This window comes from Gavialis gangeticus, unplaced genomic scaffold, assembly GCF_001723915.1.
Source record: "Gavialis gangeticus isolate Ggan-Ray unplaced genomic scaffold, GavGan_comp1, whole genome shotgun sequence".
Lineage (NCBI taxonomy): Eukaryota > Metazoa > Chordata > Crocodylia > Gavialidae > Gavialis > Gavialis gangeticus.
In genome coordinates this window covers 55,097,748-55,114,739 of record NW_017729030.1, presented here as the reverse complement: position 1 = coordinate 55,114,739, position 16,992 = coordinate 55,097,748, and the positions used below count along the sequence as shown (strand labels likewise).

The 16,992-nt window shown below is 46.2% G+C and overlaps 1 long non-coding RNA gene across 1 annotated transcript; it reads right to left on the bottom strand.

Moving 5' to 3' along the window:
• Nucleotides 1-754: 754 nt before the first annotated feature.
• Nucleotides 755-8,175, bottom strand: LOC109301000. The gene is made up of 3 exons (XR_002098398.1): nt 7,872-8,175; nt 1,110-1,201; nt 755-893 (listed from the first exon to the last, which is right to left on the bottom strand). It is a non-coding gene; the product is annotated as an uncharacterized LOC109301000 (long non-coding RNA).
• Between the last annotated feature and the right edge of the window lie 8,817 nt (nt 8,176-16,992).

The window sequence follows — 16,992 nt, the reverse complement described above, 5'->3', positions numbered from 1 at the left end:
CTGAGGGCCTTATGGCTCTAAGGGAAAGCAAAACTTTGGAGCATCTGAACCCCAAGCCTCTGGGCTACAGCCTGCAAATAGGATGATCACCAAAGGATTTGGAAACATCTGAAGCCTGAGGTGTGGGTGGAGGAAGTTTGCCAGTAGCAGAGACACTTATGGTTCTGGACTCTTGGATTTGGAATTAGTTTTGGCTAATTTAGCCTTGGATACAACTTTAAAAAAATACAGGATACAAAAGGCTCCTTTCAGTACAAAGCAGTACATCATTCGGGTTACCAGCTTTGATGGCCTCTCAAAGTAATGCTTTTGAATATTTTCCCTCAAAGAACGGCTAAAAACTTGGGACCCTTTCCTAACTTGAGGTGAGGATTTGAGTAAAGCCATGAATAAGACCTGCGAACAAGACTGCAAGATACGTAACTATTATCATCCATATCACAGCATGGCTCAGATGCTCCAGGTGAGATTGGGGCACCACTGTAACAAGTGTTGTGCCAACATATGATTTGTAAAGGCTCAGACAGAACCATATTGAAGATAGGCTCCAGAAATGGTACATCCTGGACAGATCTGGTTATTCCACATCAAAGGACTCAGCAGAAGCATACAGGCTTAGAACAGGGCACTGGGAATGATTAGGGACATGACAGGGACAGAAACCCTCTGGCCTCATGGCACAGGCCTTTGAGTAATGGGAGCTAAGAGGTAAATTTCCCTGGGTACAGCTGATCAAAACACTGCCTACTGTAGGGTTTTCTCAACTTTCTTCTGAAGTGGGAGATAGGTAGACTGTATGTCTAATTCATTCTCATGCCCTGAATGTAGAACCTGTCTCAAAGTGCCTGGTACCTCTGTTCAGATTCACTTCTCCCTTCCAGAATGAGGGTGAACTGGGAATGAAGAAGGAAAGAGTACTCATCAGTTTATATGCAAGCTATGTAACCCTTTCCATGTTGGGGTAATGTCTGCTGTAAAATGGACCCCAGCACTCCTCTCCTAAACAAAGGCTGCAGTCTTCCTATACTGCTTGACAATCTTTTTTCCCTCGCCCCTTACCAAACTGACCAGAACTGATACAAGGCAAGTTTGCCATGTCCCACACACACCTGTTTCAAATAAGAACCGACTGTGTGATTTCTTATAACTCAGATCTGCAGCTGTTTTGCCATCAATCTTGGGAGGGATTCCAGGAATCTTACTGTGTAGAGAGGTAAGGTGACATGGAGCAAGTCCTTAATGCAAATCAGCTTTGTTTTGCATATCATTTTTCATACACGTTTTGCTGAAAACCTGCACTATGTTGAGTAACACAGCTGCCAACTTCAGCAGTGAACAATAATGGACAGCGAGAGGAATTGAGAGATGGGGAAAGGAACATTTGCAGAAATTTGGAATCAAAGAAGCAAATGAACTGATGAGGGGTGAGGCTGAATGAAGAGAACAGTGCCCTTCCCATGGCTTTGAGCCCTGGTTCTGCCACAGTTGGGTGATCTTAGTAAATAATTTTCTCTTTCCTTCTCTGCCTTTATCTGAGATACTGTGACTAGTAAGTATGAGTAATTACTGGACCAGATAAGTGATGGCATGAAACTGCTTGATTTGGCTACTTGGGGTCTTGCCCTGCTTAACAAAATTATTAGGGGAGAAAGAGACAAATTTATGCATGCTGCTTAGCATCAGGGCTTAGGAGATCTGGCTTCAATCCCCTGAATTTGCTTTGATTTTGGTGTATCTGGAGTGTGGACAAACCCTTGCTCGCCTTAAACTAACTACAGTAGCTTGGCTACCAAAAGCAGTTTGACTGGAGCTCAGCTCGGGCTGCAAAACCCACCAAAGAAAATGCATAAATACTCCAGAGGTTAGCTTATGCTGATCTCTATACTGTCACTGCTTGGAGGCTACCAGTACCTGAGCTATGGAAGGCATTTCTACCCTGCCATCACTGCAGCATGCCCATGACCTTTGATCCCCAACAAACTGCCTACACTGAGATTTTCAAGCATAAACTCTTAAGTCAGGCTGTTAAATCCCACTTTTGGGCAACCCAAAAGACTCACTCTTCAAACATGCAGAGCACCCAGCAGTGACTGTTAGAAAAATAGTTGTCTGCAACCATGAGGAACTGGACTCGATGGCCTACGAGGCACCTTCCAGTCCTATAGTTAGTGGAAGATCCTAAACATTTGGCTCCTTTGACTGATCAGGTTGTTTCTTAGCCTCAGCTTCACACCTCTGAAATGGCAGCATCATCCTTCACCTGTTTTCACTATTTAGAGCAGAGGTAAGCAAAGTCCGGCTGGTAGGCTAGATCCAGCTGCCAGTGGACTCCATTTGCCAACAGACCCTGCCTGCACAGCTGGGGAGTTTCCATAGAGACCCCAGCAGCAGCCACCCTGTGATAGCATGAGGCTGTAGTTTCTATGGAGACAGACCCCAGCAGTGCTGGCAGGCAGCAGCAGCACCAGCCTCTTCCTGGTGGGGGACTGTGCTGTGGGCAGGAGTGGGGCAGGCTCAGCTGCCTCTGCCTGTGGAAGGCAGGCAGCAGCAGTGGAGGTGGTGCTGCAGGGAGGGGTGGCTATGGCCCTCCCAAACCTCACCTGCTGGCAGAGTGTGGAGATGCTCCAGAGCCAGGCTGCCATCTTACAGCGGGGGCCACATGGTCCAAAGCCAGGGCAGAGCCACTATCTGCAGCCTGCACACCCCAGGCAGGGACACGCAGGCAGCAGATTGCAGCTCTGCCCCAGCTCCACACCACACTGTTACCACTGCAAGGAGCCGAGGCAGAGCCATGATCCACTGCCTACACATCCCTGCCTGGGGTGTGCAAGCTGCAGATCACTGCTCTGCCCTGGGTCTGGACCATGCTGTCAATACCGAAACATCTCAGCCAGGCTCCAAAGCATCTCTACGTCCTGCCATGGACCTGCCAGTGCTGCTGGGGCTGGTCTCTATGGAAACCCCAGCCTCACACTATCACAAGGCGACTGCTGCTGGGGTCTCCATGGAAGCTGGCCCCACCCACACAGGTAGGAGCTGCTAGGAAATGGAGTCCGGCTGCTAGCCAGAGTGATCATTTTGCCCACCCCTGATTTAAAGCTTCCCTTCCTTGCACCAGCAAGGTCACACAAACTGCATACCTAGGGTAACTGGAGTGAGAGCAAACTCTACAAAACAAATGCAGGCCACCTAGAGGAACTGCGTCAGAAGGGTGCATGGATTAGGAGTTGATAAACTGTTATAACCGAGTTACTGCTGCATCCTCACTACATTGCCAACTTGATTGTCAGAAGCCTTCAAGCTTCAACCCACCCTCCTAAACACAGACAGGTCACCTTGCTTGAGTTTAAAGCTCCAGTTTACTCAAGTTAGTGGTTTGCATATGTGGATGGGAGTCAGGGTACAGGCAATCTCAAGTTAGCCATGCATTATACCTCAAACTAGCAATACAATGAAGCCAGCCCTTCGACCAGTTGTTCTGAAGGCACCCCTCATTAGATTCAAGGAACCCCGTGGAAAATATCAGATCTTAGTTTTCAATTGCTTTTCTGACTACAGAAAAAAAAAGAGAAAGTATTCTGTTTCAAAGAACTGAGAGAGACCATAACAGGTCATAATGCTTTTGACAGTGGGGATCCCTATTAAGTTAATCTTGTGAATCATGTCCACACACAATATCATGGTACCCTGGTTGAGAATCACCACTTTGGACTGCCTCTTCCAAGCAGAGATGCCCTCTTAACTCTTTGTCTGTGCAACAGCTGGTACAAGTGGGGCCTGTTGTTCTGTAATACAACTACAAACAGCGGCTAACAATGGATGATGTAAAGTCAAAAGAGCAGCTTCTATTCTTGCCCTTCTAGCCCCAAGTGTAGCAGGCAGAGCTATAATACCACATCTGGTCCATGAACCTTCCCCCTCAAAAATGTATATAAATACTGTTTCAGTGTATGAAATTTCAGCTTTTCATGGCAAAGACCTTCTTCTGTATTCACCCCCACAATTATGCCTTTGAATTGTACTTTTCCCCATTGTTAATAATTTTGACATTTTCTTTATATAGCGCTTTGACGTTGTATTTAAAAATAAAAATAGTTGAACCATAATTCTTAACTAAGAACACAGACCATCTGTACCTATGTATAAAGCATTATATTTGGAAAAGCATCAGTGATGTAATGTTGCATACATACTTCATGCTTGAAGTATATTATTCAGACGGAACAGAATTTTGTAAAAGGGATCAGCAACCGGCCACTCCCAATGAAGACAAAGCCAGGCCCAGAGAGGAGCTGAATTCTCCTGGCACTGCCAGCACAGTGGTAGGTGCTAAGAGTGGAGCACAGATCCATTGCTGTGCCTGTATCATAGAAGGGCAGGCTGTTGCACATAATACCACCAGTTCCAGTAATAGCTGCTGCTTCAGCTATGGAACAAATTGTTCCAAACCCTCTGTGATTAATAAAACAATGCCCCAAAATGATAAATATACTCTGTAAGTCCATGCACCACACCAATAACAGAAAACATCCCCTGCTGATAATATGCACTGAACTCAAGGAGAACAGAGTTGGGTTTCTTTAAAGAAAAGAAAAAAAAAGTTTCTCTTGTTTCAACCACCAACTTAGAGCACACCCTAGGGAAGCCAAGTGGGCATAGATTCTTCATTGCTTTTAGCCTTTATTGGGTAGTGGTGTTAGGGTAACTATGTGGATTTGGGATGTTGGGGTAACGATATGGATTTTGGGGAGTGTGGGGTGTGCAGCTGAATAAAAGTTTTTTTCTGTGTCTCAGCAAAAGCCACTGGTCACAAGGCTGGATGATATATTAAAAGCAACTAACTTTGCTAATGCTTAAGTAAGCAGATTCTTAACAAAAGGATAGGGTGCAAAGTGCATGATGTGTTGGGTAAAAATAGGATGCAACCCACCAGCTATTGTCAGGAGACAAAGCAGAAATATGGCCTTGGAGATGGTGCTGAATTTAGCAAGAAAACTACAAAGAATCAGTGAAAAACCACAAGTGACTGGAAGAAGATAAGGGCCAAAGTTTTATGCATGCACTTTTAGCAGAGAGGCATGTAAATAAATTAAATGCACATGCAATACTATTCCTATGCTAAGAAACCAAACAGTAAACAGAGGTGGAGCTTGAGATAGGAGGAGAAATGGGTGGAACTGAAGAAGGGACATAGGCAGGGTGAATATTAATAAATATGAACCAAGGTATATAAATGTTGGAAAGAACTATTGTTCAGGGCTGCTCCCCTGGTTTCACGGGCTGTGTGTCTGTGAGGGAGTGTGACAAAAGTATCACTATCGGAGCTCTTCCGGGGTGGTTCCGCCCTCCTGTAATGGGCCAGCCACCTGCTTACTCATCTGCCACACCTTGATCTTACTTGATTAGAATCAGTGGGAGGCTGCCCATTTTTCCGTGCCCCGGTGACAGGGGGAGCTACCTGCAGCTCCTTTTCCTCCCCTACACCGCAGCCCGAGCCTCGCAGATGGAGTTGACGTGGTTTGACCTGGGCCCTGTTATGTTCTGGCCCTCCTCTTTACTCCTGGGGCTCCTCGCTGCCCCCTCTCTCTCGCCCTGGAGCTCCTCGCTGCCCACCCCTTACTCTGAGGTTAGGGCCACTGCACCCCACAAGTGCTGCGCCCTCTCAGGCGCCAGGAACCCCTACACTACTGGGGAGCCCCTATGAGGCCTCCTCCAACCCCTAACAGCCTCACCCGGTCCTCCGGTCAAAACAGTAAACATAAAACATAAAGCCCCTAGGCTACAACATAAAACTAGACTGTCCAGTCAAACAAAATCTACTCCCTACTAGAGAGTGAGGGAGCTGGGGGGAAGGAGGGCTTCCCAACCCCAGCAGCGACCAGGGGATGCTCTCACTGCCAGAGTCCTCCCCTCTGTCTGTCCAAGGGGAGTCCTTACTCCCACGGCTGCTAGAGAGGGACTGCCCTCCTGGCCTCCTACCAGGGCTTAAGAAGGGATAAGCCCTGCCCCTTCCTGTCAGCTGGTTTTACCAGTTGCCCCGGCAACCACCACCTGTGCAGCCGTGGTGACTGGCAGCTGAGCCTCCCCCTTTCTGCCACTAGGAGTCTCCCCAGAGCAGTCTCCGCTCTCAGGCACAGGGCACATGAGTGCACTGTGGCAGGGAGCTTGCCCAAAGCTGTCTCAATTCTGAATAAAGCTGTTGCGAGCAATGTGTGCTGGTGTTTGCTCCCTGCTTGCTCTAGCTAATGAGTACCAGGATCCATGAGCAATTGGACCATCATCTCCCTAGTCATTGGGTGCTGCATAGAGTCAGGGTCTAACAGGTAGGTCCATAAAAGGACTTGGGTCCCTAACATGGGACTTAGAAAGAACTAAAGAGCCTCAGTCCAAAATTACCACCTTGAAAAGCCCAGCTTAGCTGCCATCTAAAATGGAGAGGGTCCTAAGCACCACAACTGTCATTTAAATGGGGAGGGTCCTAAACTCCACAGGCATCTCCACTTTCAACCTTACTTGCCCCAGTTCTGCTTTGTCTATGCTCAGAAGTGCCTCAATCTTGGCAGGGTTGGACAGCCTCATTCTGACACCTTGTCAGGACCTAGAAAGGATGTAATGTGGTGCTCCACTTTTAAATGACAGCTCAGTGGTTAGAAAAGGGAAAAGGGAGATTACCAGCTGTCTCCTGCTGAAGACTGGAAAATAATTCCAGATTAATTAGAGGAGTAGAGAGAAAAAAAGAACAAGACTACGTAGCCTAGTGGTTATGATGCACACCTGAGAAAGGAGGTGCTAGATTTAGCATATATTTGCTAATGTATGCAGTGAATGACCACAGACAAGAGAAATTATCTGGCTTGAGAGCATTTGTGCATTAAGGATAGAATATGGATTATTAGTATACCATCTGATACCACATGAAGCCTCTCAAATCTGAAGTTAGTGAAACTCAGTAAGAACTGGCATAGAAACCAAAGCCCTTCCAGGGTTTTTTCAAGGATACTGTTCATTGTTTGACTTCGAAAAGCTCTTGGTTAGATCTCTGAGCCTCCTCAATGGAGGCCTTCATTCCATCATTCTCCAGCTTCTCAGTGAACATTGCAAAACAGCAAATGTTCAACAGTGAGCTCTAACTACAGTCTGGAGTTACAGTCTGCTCGAGGGCCTGTTTTAGTAAGTTGGTGTCTATGGCTGAGTCCTAGGGCTCACACAACATAAACGATGATGATAGGTCTTCTCTGTCTCTATTAGCTTCATTTACTACCTGCTCTGTACCATACAGATTGCTAAGATAATAAACATGCTGCACTCTTTGGGGAACTTGGCATTTGTGGACATTATTTCCAACCTTCAGACACTAGGCAATATGCCTGCTATAGATTTCTGCTACCCTGAAAATTACCTAATGTTTAACTTTCAAGCAATGCTACAGAACAACCTCCTTTCCTCCCCTCTCCCTTCTTTCAATGGAAAAGCCTGGGACAGAAATTATTTAGAACTGAAAAGGAAAGGTTCCTGCAATGGTGGTCCTTGAGTGCTAAAGTCTGAGGAAGGCTCCAGTTAACAGCCTTGTGGGGAAACATCAGAATCATCTGAACCTGTTTTTGTTTGAGCAACAACTATTCTTTGGGACATCCATAAGTTTGTGGAAGGGACACATTTAGTTTGCAAGTAAGGCATTGGTTCTTGTCCTCAAGGCCTGATCCCCTGACATTTAACATGAGAGCCAGAGTTACTGCTCTGCTGCACATGTCTCCATGGAGGGTGAGTGTTATAGGAGGGAAAAGACAGATGTGAACTATCCTGGTCCAGACAAGTCTGCATTACATAGGGATTCAAGAGGCCTGAATCCTCTTCCCAGCTTTACCACTGACCTGCCATGTGACCTTGGACAGACACTTCAGCTCTGCACGCTTGTTTTCCACCTTCACCTCTTACCTATGTAGCCCAAAAATCAATTTGGGGGGCAGGAGATGTCTCTTACAATATGGTACCAAGCACAATGGGACTCTGATCTTGGCTGAAGTCACCTGGTACAGCTGTAATAAAAGCAGCAGGAGCTGCATCTGACTCAAGGAACAAGTTTTCTCTTTGCTTGCAAGCAATTCTCCCTCAGCAGAGGAATCTCATTAGGCCACCCACCATGCAATCTTTCACTAAGCACTGTTAATTGCCTATAATTGACATCAGCCACCTGTTCATTGAGCACAGCTACGGGCATTTAACTCCCTGGCACCAGTGTTTTCCTGTCTGTCCGTTTCTGCCAAAAGCAGTTTCCCCAAAAGCCTTGACTGCCAGCATTTGGAAATCGAAGGAAGCTCATGACGACACAGCATTTGGATTCTTCGTTATCCCAGAGGACACCAGAATGGAGAGAAGTCACTTGGCTCTGACCAAGAGCATAGGTCTGGCAGACTTTGTCAATGAGACAACCAGAAAAGCCAAGCAAAGGGAGATACAGGACTGATCCTTTGTGTGCTCCTGAATATGGAGATATAATGGGTGGATTTTCATAAGGGTTCATGCTGTTCACATGCTAGAAATTCAGTTGCAGGCAGAAATGGAAACATAGCAGGGAAATAAGTGCACTCCCATGTTGCCAGAAGGAGGTGGATAGTCATACCCACACACATGCCAATAGATGGTAGACGAATGTGCTGTGACACTAAGCAGCTAAGGCCTGGATTGTTGCCATGACAAAGACTCCAAGGGTCCTAGCTGAAAGGTGGCAGCTCAGTAAATAGTCAGATATTACTTATTCACTACAAAAGTAACCAAGTGACATCTCTCCATATACAGTGCCATATAGTTTTATACCACAGTTACTGTTGCTTAGAGGTAGCTGAGTGGCCAAAGGCCATTGTTCTCATATCAGCCTTAGGAACAACCTAAACTGAGCTCAGTTCTCTTCCAGAACTCAGTCATGTCAAAAAGTCAGAGGATTTTCTCTTATGACCCATCACATGACTCCTGTTGCTAGTACTCTGTATAAAATACTCTTTCTTGTTCAATAGATTTCTCTGGGCTGGAGGGGGTCTCCCATGATTTATTTTTATCCAGGTTTACAAAGATTGTCTGCAATCATGGTCAAAGTGTTGAGCTTTCTGAGCAGTCCCAGGAAAAGCATGCATGATGACCACATTATTTGCAGCAGAGGCTATGATTGCTTGAATTTGATTTCTGAGGGACACGTGATTACTTTCTGCTGGAATTCTCTCAAGGATGAAGGAACAAGATGTACATACAGATAGTGGGGAAAATGAGAGAGAGTGCTACCATGCTCTGGCTAATTCTGCATAGATCTTTTTTCATGAATGCGTGCCTCGAGTAGACTTTGTCTTTGTTAATTCTCCAACTAGCACTACTCCCAAAGAGGTTACTGTCAAGAGTAAGCAGGATGTTGATGGACCACCAGTAACTGAACTGATTCCCCTTCGTTTAGTTGCAAGAGGAAGTCCTGGGTCTCTTCCCTCCATCTCATCAACTTGCATATGCATTTAGAAATAATGCACGATTGCACTGACCCCTTCCAGTCCATTGACTACAAGAGTATTACAAAATTACTTTAATGCATATCTACCCAATGGACCAGAACGATTCATTTTGCCACATGAGTATGCATTTTAAAAAGTTGCTTACACCCAGGTTACACCAGCTAAGCCAGGGAGGAAAAAAAAACCCTATAAGATGCACATTAAAAATCAAACTAATTATCTATGTACCCAAGAGATTTACATTACCACTGTAACCTTTTGTTAAAGGAAGATGGGTGCCTTTTCTGAGAGAGAAAGAGAGAGAGAGAAATATGCAGGTTTCCCTCGCTTTATGGGGGTTGTGTATGTGTGTATTTGCTCTCATGCAATGACCCTTTTTATACCAAAAATTCATTATATGCAAGGTAAAATCTCTCTTATGTTATTGGTGTGGTGGAAGCCTGCAGTCAGCTGCTTTGTGTGGTGCATTGTGGGAGTGACACACACCAAACTGTCTCCTGCATGGATCTGTGCTCCTCGCTCATTGCCTACGACATGTGTTTCCATAGTTGCCATCCCCATGATGGCTTCTAAGCATCCCACTAACTTATCTCCTACCCCTCTCCCTGATCCATCAATGAAGTGCAAGACAATTTCACTAACACTGAAGACAAAACTGGAGATTTTGAACCATGCAGAAGCTGGTGAGGGGCCCTCTGCACTTGGCCGTGCATTCAACCTGGGTGAGTCAACCATACGTGCCATCAAGAAGAATTCTACAACATAAAGGGTTCTGTGATCCATTCTACACCACTTAGTGCCAAGGTAGCAACGAGACCAAGGAACTTGCAGTTGGAGAAGATGAAGAATATGCTGGGGGTGTGGGTGGAAGATCAAACCCAGAGGAAGATGAATCTTTCCTCCACTGAGATAAGGAGTAAGGCCCCGCAAATTTATGGCTGCCTGCTTCAAAACAATGATGGCTCTGAAAAGCCCTTCATGGTAGGGCTGTGCAAAATTTCACCGGGCATTTCGTTTCAACTGGTTTTGAGCTCAAAACAGCGAAATCGAAATGAAAGGTTTCAAAACAGCCTTGAAATAAAACGGGGGCAGTCAAAACATTTCAGAAGTTTCAAAACATTTTAAGTTTTGAAGCTGGGCTTGCTTGCAGCTAAAGAGAAACTAAGGAGAGGGAGGGGAAAGAGGGGGGAAGGACTGCTCTGGCATTGACTGTGATCCTTCCCTGAGGTTCCTTCCAATACCGGTGCTCTGGGGGAGGAATGGAAAAACAGCTGCACCTTAACACACAGTCACACATATCATGAGTTTTGCTTGCCAGCAGCTTGAGGTACAGTTTCTCAGAAACCCCCTGCACCTATCTCCTTGAAACCTGGCAGGCTTCATGGCCTCAGAAGGGGCTACCACGCCTGCTGTTTTCACTCTGCCGTGCCTTAACAGTCACACATGACACAAGTTTTGCTTGTCAGCAGCTTGAGGTGCATTCCCCCAGAAACCCCTGCACCTATCTCCTTGAAACTTTGCAGGCTTTGTGGCCTCAGCAGGGGCTACCATGCCTGCTGTTTTTGTCCAAATCTGCCAAGAAATGACAAGGTTATAGGCAGTTTTGTGCTTCTCCATTATAGCCTACGGGCAAAATGACAAAACAGTTTCAACTAAATGAAATGGAACAGCGCTTCGAAATGAAACAAAACAAAACTTGAAACAAAACACTGTCCCATTGAAACGTCGAAATGGAAGTCGAAACAAAATGGTGCCATTTCACACAGCCCTACATGGCTAGTAAGAGCTGGTTTGACAAGTTCCTTCAGTGTATGAACTTCTACAATGTTAAGATGATGGGGAATCTGCAAGTGCTGATCATGAAGCTGCTGCAAAATTTCCTGAGGGGCTTCAAGCAATCATAGCTACCTAGGGGTACAATCCTAAGCAAGTTTTCAATGCAGATGAGACCGGGCTGTTTTGGAAGTGGATGCTATCTAGGACATACATCCCCAAGGAAGAGAGACGGTTGCAAGTGGGTCAAGGCAGCAAAGGACAGGCTGACTGTTCTATTGTGCAGCAATGCTGCTCGCGATTTTAAGTGTAAGCCACTGATAATCTACCACTCCCTAAACCCATGTACATTAAAAGGACTGAGTAGGAGCATGTTGCCTGTACACAGGGCTGCAAACAAGAAGGCATGGGTAACAGGCTAAGTTTTTTAGGACTGGTTCACTCAACATTTTATCATGGAGGCAGAGTGCTACTGCAGGGAAGCTAACCTTGTGTTGAAGGTGTTGCTCATCCTTGACAATGCTCCTGGGCCCCCTAAACACCTGGAAACTATCAACCCGAATGTGAGAATCATTTTCCTCCCCCCTAACATGACTTCACCAATTCAGCCTCTTGATTAGGGCATGATATCAACATTCAAGGCCTACTACACAAGAAGGAGCATTGCCCAGCTGCTGGAGGATACTGATGGATCCAACAAGCCAACAATCCGTGAATGGTGGAAGGCATATAATGTTTGGATGCCACTGACAACATTAAGGCTTCATAGGATTAAGTGAAGTCCACCACCATAAATAGTGCTTAGAAGCCAATCTGAAAGGAATGTGTTATGGACTCCAAGGGCTCCCCCAAACTGTGCACAGCTACTCAAGAGGTTATTAATCTTGGACAGGAGATGGAAGGAGATGGCTTTTCAGACCTTGAGGAGGCAGACGTCATGGAGCTCATCAATTCTCACAATGAGGAGTAAGTGTTGACAAACTGAAAGAGATTGCAGCTACTGATGAGGAAGAGGAGCGGGAGCAAGAGGTGGTCCTTGAGGTCAAGGATATGACTATGAAGAAGATGGCAGAGTTTTTTGCATAGGCTGAGAGACTTGCTCAGTTTGCCCTGGATATGGACCCTAGTCTGGACAGGAGCCTGCAGTTCAGGTGTGGTTTGAACTCCCTCCTTGGTCCCTACAAGGAGGTGTATGCCCAGACCCAACAACTGGCAAGGCAGTGCACCATGTTCCAGTTCTTGAAGCCTCACTCAGCTACCCCCAGGCCCACCTCACTGGTGTCAGAGGATGATGAGAGCCCTGTTCCTGTTGATTCTCCTATGGATGTTACCCTGCCTCTGCCTCCTACCAGTGACGTGGAGTCTGATATTGAAAACCCCTTACTACCCTCTCTTCACATCAAGAAAACATTCACCACCACCCTGTGCTTGTATGAGCTGTTGACGAGTACCAAAACTGTCTTGTAAAAGTGGTAGAAATGGGTCTGGGGGGTCAGTACAGTCAAGGTCTTGTAAAGTGGGTTCCCTTTATGCAAATTCGAGTTATGCACCATTTTCCAGGAACGCATGTACAGCATAAAGTGAGGGAAACCTATAAATAATAAAAAGCAGACATGATTAATTTTTATGGGGATGTTGGCAATTGCCAGAAGCTAGAAAATTCACAATTAAGCTACCTTTGACCTTTGACTTGATGCCCACGTGAAACCAGAAACCATCTCCCAGCCCTGACTATATCCCAGCCCTGACTATATGGACTTGAGTCCCTGACACTTTGGAGAAAGCATATATACTTGCCTACTTATCACCTCTTTAAAGTTGATGAGCATGGATGTTTTGGGTGCTAGTCACACCTTTTACTTCACCCTCCACTCCATTCATGGCCAGGGTAGATGAGCTGGCATGGATAGTAGGAGAACAAAACCTCTGAGGTTACTGCAGTAATCGGTTTACTGAGTTCACACTAGACTGAACATACTTGATCTAGTCAAACCTTAGAAGTTAAGTAAATCCAGGCCTGGCTTGTTCTTGAACAGGAGAGTCCCTCAGAATCCAAGGTGCTGCAGATACAAGCCCAGGAGTTGAGGCCAACCACTTTGGTGAATGCTGGACTAAAGAAGCAACAAGATTTTATTTAACTGTGTCACACTGACAGACAGGGAAAGAAGGAAGAAGGAAGTGTCACCCCATGCTCATCCCAGCTCCTTAGTTTAATTTCTTTCACCAAAGTAACTGATCTTAAAAACAGAGGGCTCAGGCCTCAAGTGCAGGGAGTAGCTCTTCCTTTTTGCAGTGCTGGAAGAAAATGACTCAGTCATTCTCTGCTACTACTGCAAGGCACTGCCCTCTACTGCCTTCCTCTCTGCCCTCTTCTGATGCTTTTGTTACCATGTAGTATACATAGGACTGGATTGATTCAGCTACATCTTTCAAATATTAAGCAAAGGTAACACTTTAGCAGCCTCCCTAGGGGAAGAGATTCCTAATTGCTAGTAATACAATACCATCCACTTAGCACCCACAAAGCAATTCAAAAATGAAATCAACACTTTTCAGCTTCACATTTAGGGAACAGCCAGCAGTACTGGTATGTCAGTCCATTACTTAACCACTGGGTCATATATCTATGTCTACAGATGGCTTTTACCCCCACCCCTCTTAAGTGTTATCCGACACCACCATCCAATCATGGCCACAGGGGGAGGAAGGGTCTTACTCTGACCAGAGATATTTTTCCTTTAAATTAAATACCAGCCCAAATTGGGCATCTGCTGGTTCTTCTGGCATCCTGTTTAGCACTTAAGTGCCTAGTTCCATCTCCACAGGTGTCTATCCCACTGTAGACCACTTACGAGTGCCACTACAAAGTACCTGCCTCTGAAGGCCTACTAGCACTTACACTGTCTGGTCTCTCCTCTGTTCAGTAGGTCTTGCCTGCTATGCCTTGATGCTAAATTTAATAGAGGAGGCTGCACAAATGGCAAGGCATGCTTTTGAAGAGGTGGACCCTATTTGGTCCGAGGCTCCTCAGCCCCATCCCAATTTTACTTTTGCTGAGCTCTCTAACTCAGCAGCCCACTATTCAGGGCCACAAGCTCCTAGCTCAACTCCAACCACATCCTGTGACCTTAGGTTCCAGCACCCGCAATATCTGCTACATAGGCAGCTGGGGGCTTTGAGTCCTGTTTTTCCCCTGCCACCTTCTACCTTACAGTCCAGGCAAGCTCAACCTCCTGTGGGAACAGAATATCTTTTAACCCTCCAGCTTTACAGTACAGGGAAGTTCAGCTTCATTCGGCCACAGAACATAGTCTAGCCCAGCAGTTCCCAAACTGACAGATTGTGCACCACCAACTTAAAACAACACAACCTTAAGTTCCACCAGCAAATTTTTGTCATATAAAGTAATTATAATAAATCTGTTAATGCGTATCACTGACAGGTTGTCTGTATACCACTGGTAGTACATGTAGCACAGACTGGGAACTACTGTCCACTCAGCACAATTTCAAGTTCTGGGTGTCCCAAGTCACCCCCTTTTAGTGGCCTTCACCTCCCCTACAAGCACAACCAGTCCTCCATGGGAAAATGAAAGCCACAAAAATGTTAGCACCAGTCCAAGTTCAAAGGAATGTCCCACATGGGGTTCCACACACTCTTTGGTGGTGGGCTCCATGCAGAAAAAAAAGCAAAACAGAAAGCACCTGGGGTACTTAGCTTGCTTCTTATGCAGGCTCCCAGCTGCTCTGCTCTTGGAGCTGCCTCCTGAGTCCCCTCTCTCTGCCCCTACATTGCTCAGAAAAGGTTCCATCCCCAATGGCTTCCACAGCCAGACTGTCTGCCCTGGCCTGAGGCTTGGGCTTATACAGGGCTCCCTGGGTCATATGACCCCTCTAATTCCTCCTCCTGGGGCATCAGGTTCTCCCTGCACCTGGACACAGCAGCCTTTTTGCTTCAGGTTCCCCTGCCTGTGAGTTTGCCTCTGGGAACCAGGCAGAAGAGACAAAGAGAAGAAGTGGAAGGAAGCGAGAGAGAAGCAGGGAACCACATAAACAGTGGGAAGGGACCTCAACCAGGGAAAGGATGCACCAGCAAACACACAAAAGGCAATAAAGGAAAAGGTGAAAGGAAGAGGGTGCAGGAGGGGAAAAGGGCACTTGATCCCTTTCCCATTCTAATAATGGGGTAGGGACCCCTTACAGGCACACTGTCAGCCTACATAATCTAGAGCTGTATTGTATAAAGGACACCCAGCATGTGTTCTTAAACAAAGCCATACTATCTTCAGTCCTCTTATCTGTTTCTTTTTGTCCTCTAAGCCTAGATTCATTTCTGTAGAACATGCCCAAAGAAATCAGACCAGTGCTCACCACACAACACTTTTGGGTAATGCTTCTTTCTATGACCTTGTCTTTCTGCTTCTTTATTTGCCCTTCATCTGGTCTTCCTTCTCCCATGCACAGTGGAGCACATTGGCTAAACTACTGAATGGACATTGTACAGCACCACTGCATGGGGATGGGCTTACTCACAATGTTAGGAAATTCTCAAAGGGGGCTACCTCTAATTGTTATTCTTAAAGCGTTGCTGCTTCTTGGCCATAGCAGTTAGCCTTTATTCAGAGAAGTCAGCAAGGTGTGTCAGTAATATTCTGTGAGCCCAAAAATGTACACAAAGTTCTATTTTATAGTGCAAATAAATAAGAGCAGGCAATTTTTTTGCTCAGAAATCCCTGTAACTGCTACTCCAGTGAACTCTGAACCCAAGAAGCCCTGTCTCCCTCCATCCCCTCACAGCTGTGGTCACAAGGGCTTTGGCTGGCTCCCTGATCCCAATTCTCTCTCTCTCTCTCTCTCCCCCCCTCTAAACAATATCCTCACCCTACATTTGCAACAAGGAAATCCCTGAATTGCCATGACTCAGGGCTAATACGCTAGACAGTCTAGTCCTTCAGCAGTACCCTACACTGTTTGCAGCTGTCTTTCCTACATAATGAGGCTTGATTGCTCTTTCTGTTGAGCTTGACAAAGTGGTTGGCACATCCATTGATTTTAACAGGGTCTGTAATTATCTTCGGATCCAGACTTTGCTGATGGCAGCCGTTAGCACCTTTCAGCATAACAGTATTTGCAGACAGTTTATAAATGTAAGATAAGAAGAATAACTGGAGTGATATCAACCTTCATTTCACAAGATTTTAATACCCATTATATTACAGATTCAGTTGCATTCTAGGGGTTTCACAGGACAGATAGTAGTAATCCCTGTGTAGTGGGGAACTTGGTGATCCTGCTACTTTAAGGGAAGGCAGGCTGCAGGTGAGAGAGTACAATCAAGGGATCCACATGACCCAAAAAGGGCTGAGCTTACAGCACAAAAGACCAGGGGCTTGAGCTGGACAGGCAATCTAACCTTGGGAGCCATGGAGGGAAGAGCTCCTGAGCAGACTTCAAGAGGACCCTCTGATAAAGCATCTAAGCTGCTTGCGGTAAATCAGCCCTAGGGCTGGGGAAGCACTGGTGGTTTAGGGATTAAGAATGTAGGGACAGTGGAGGTCTCAACTAGCCCCGGGGTGGGCCAGGGCCCAAGGGATAAGGGACAAGGCTAAGGAGGAGGGCCACAACTGAAGAGGGATGAGAGGAACCAGGGACAGGGACCCAGAGGGGTGAGAACCAGGGTCAGGGTGAGCTGAAGGGGAGATTGCCTAAAGAAAGTAGAGGCTGATAGG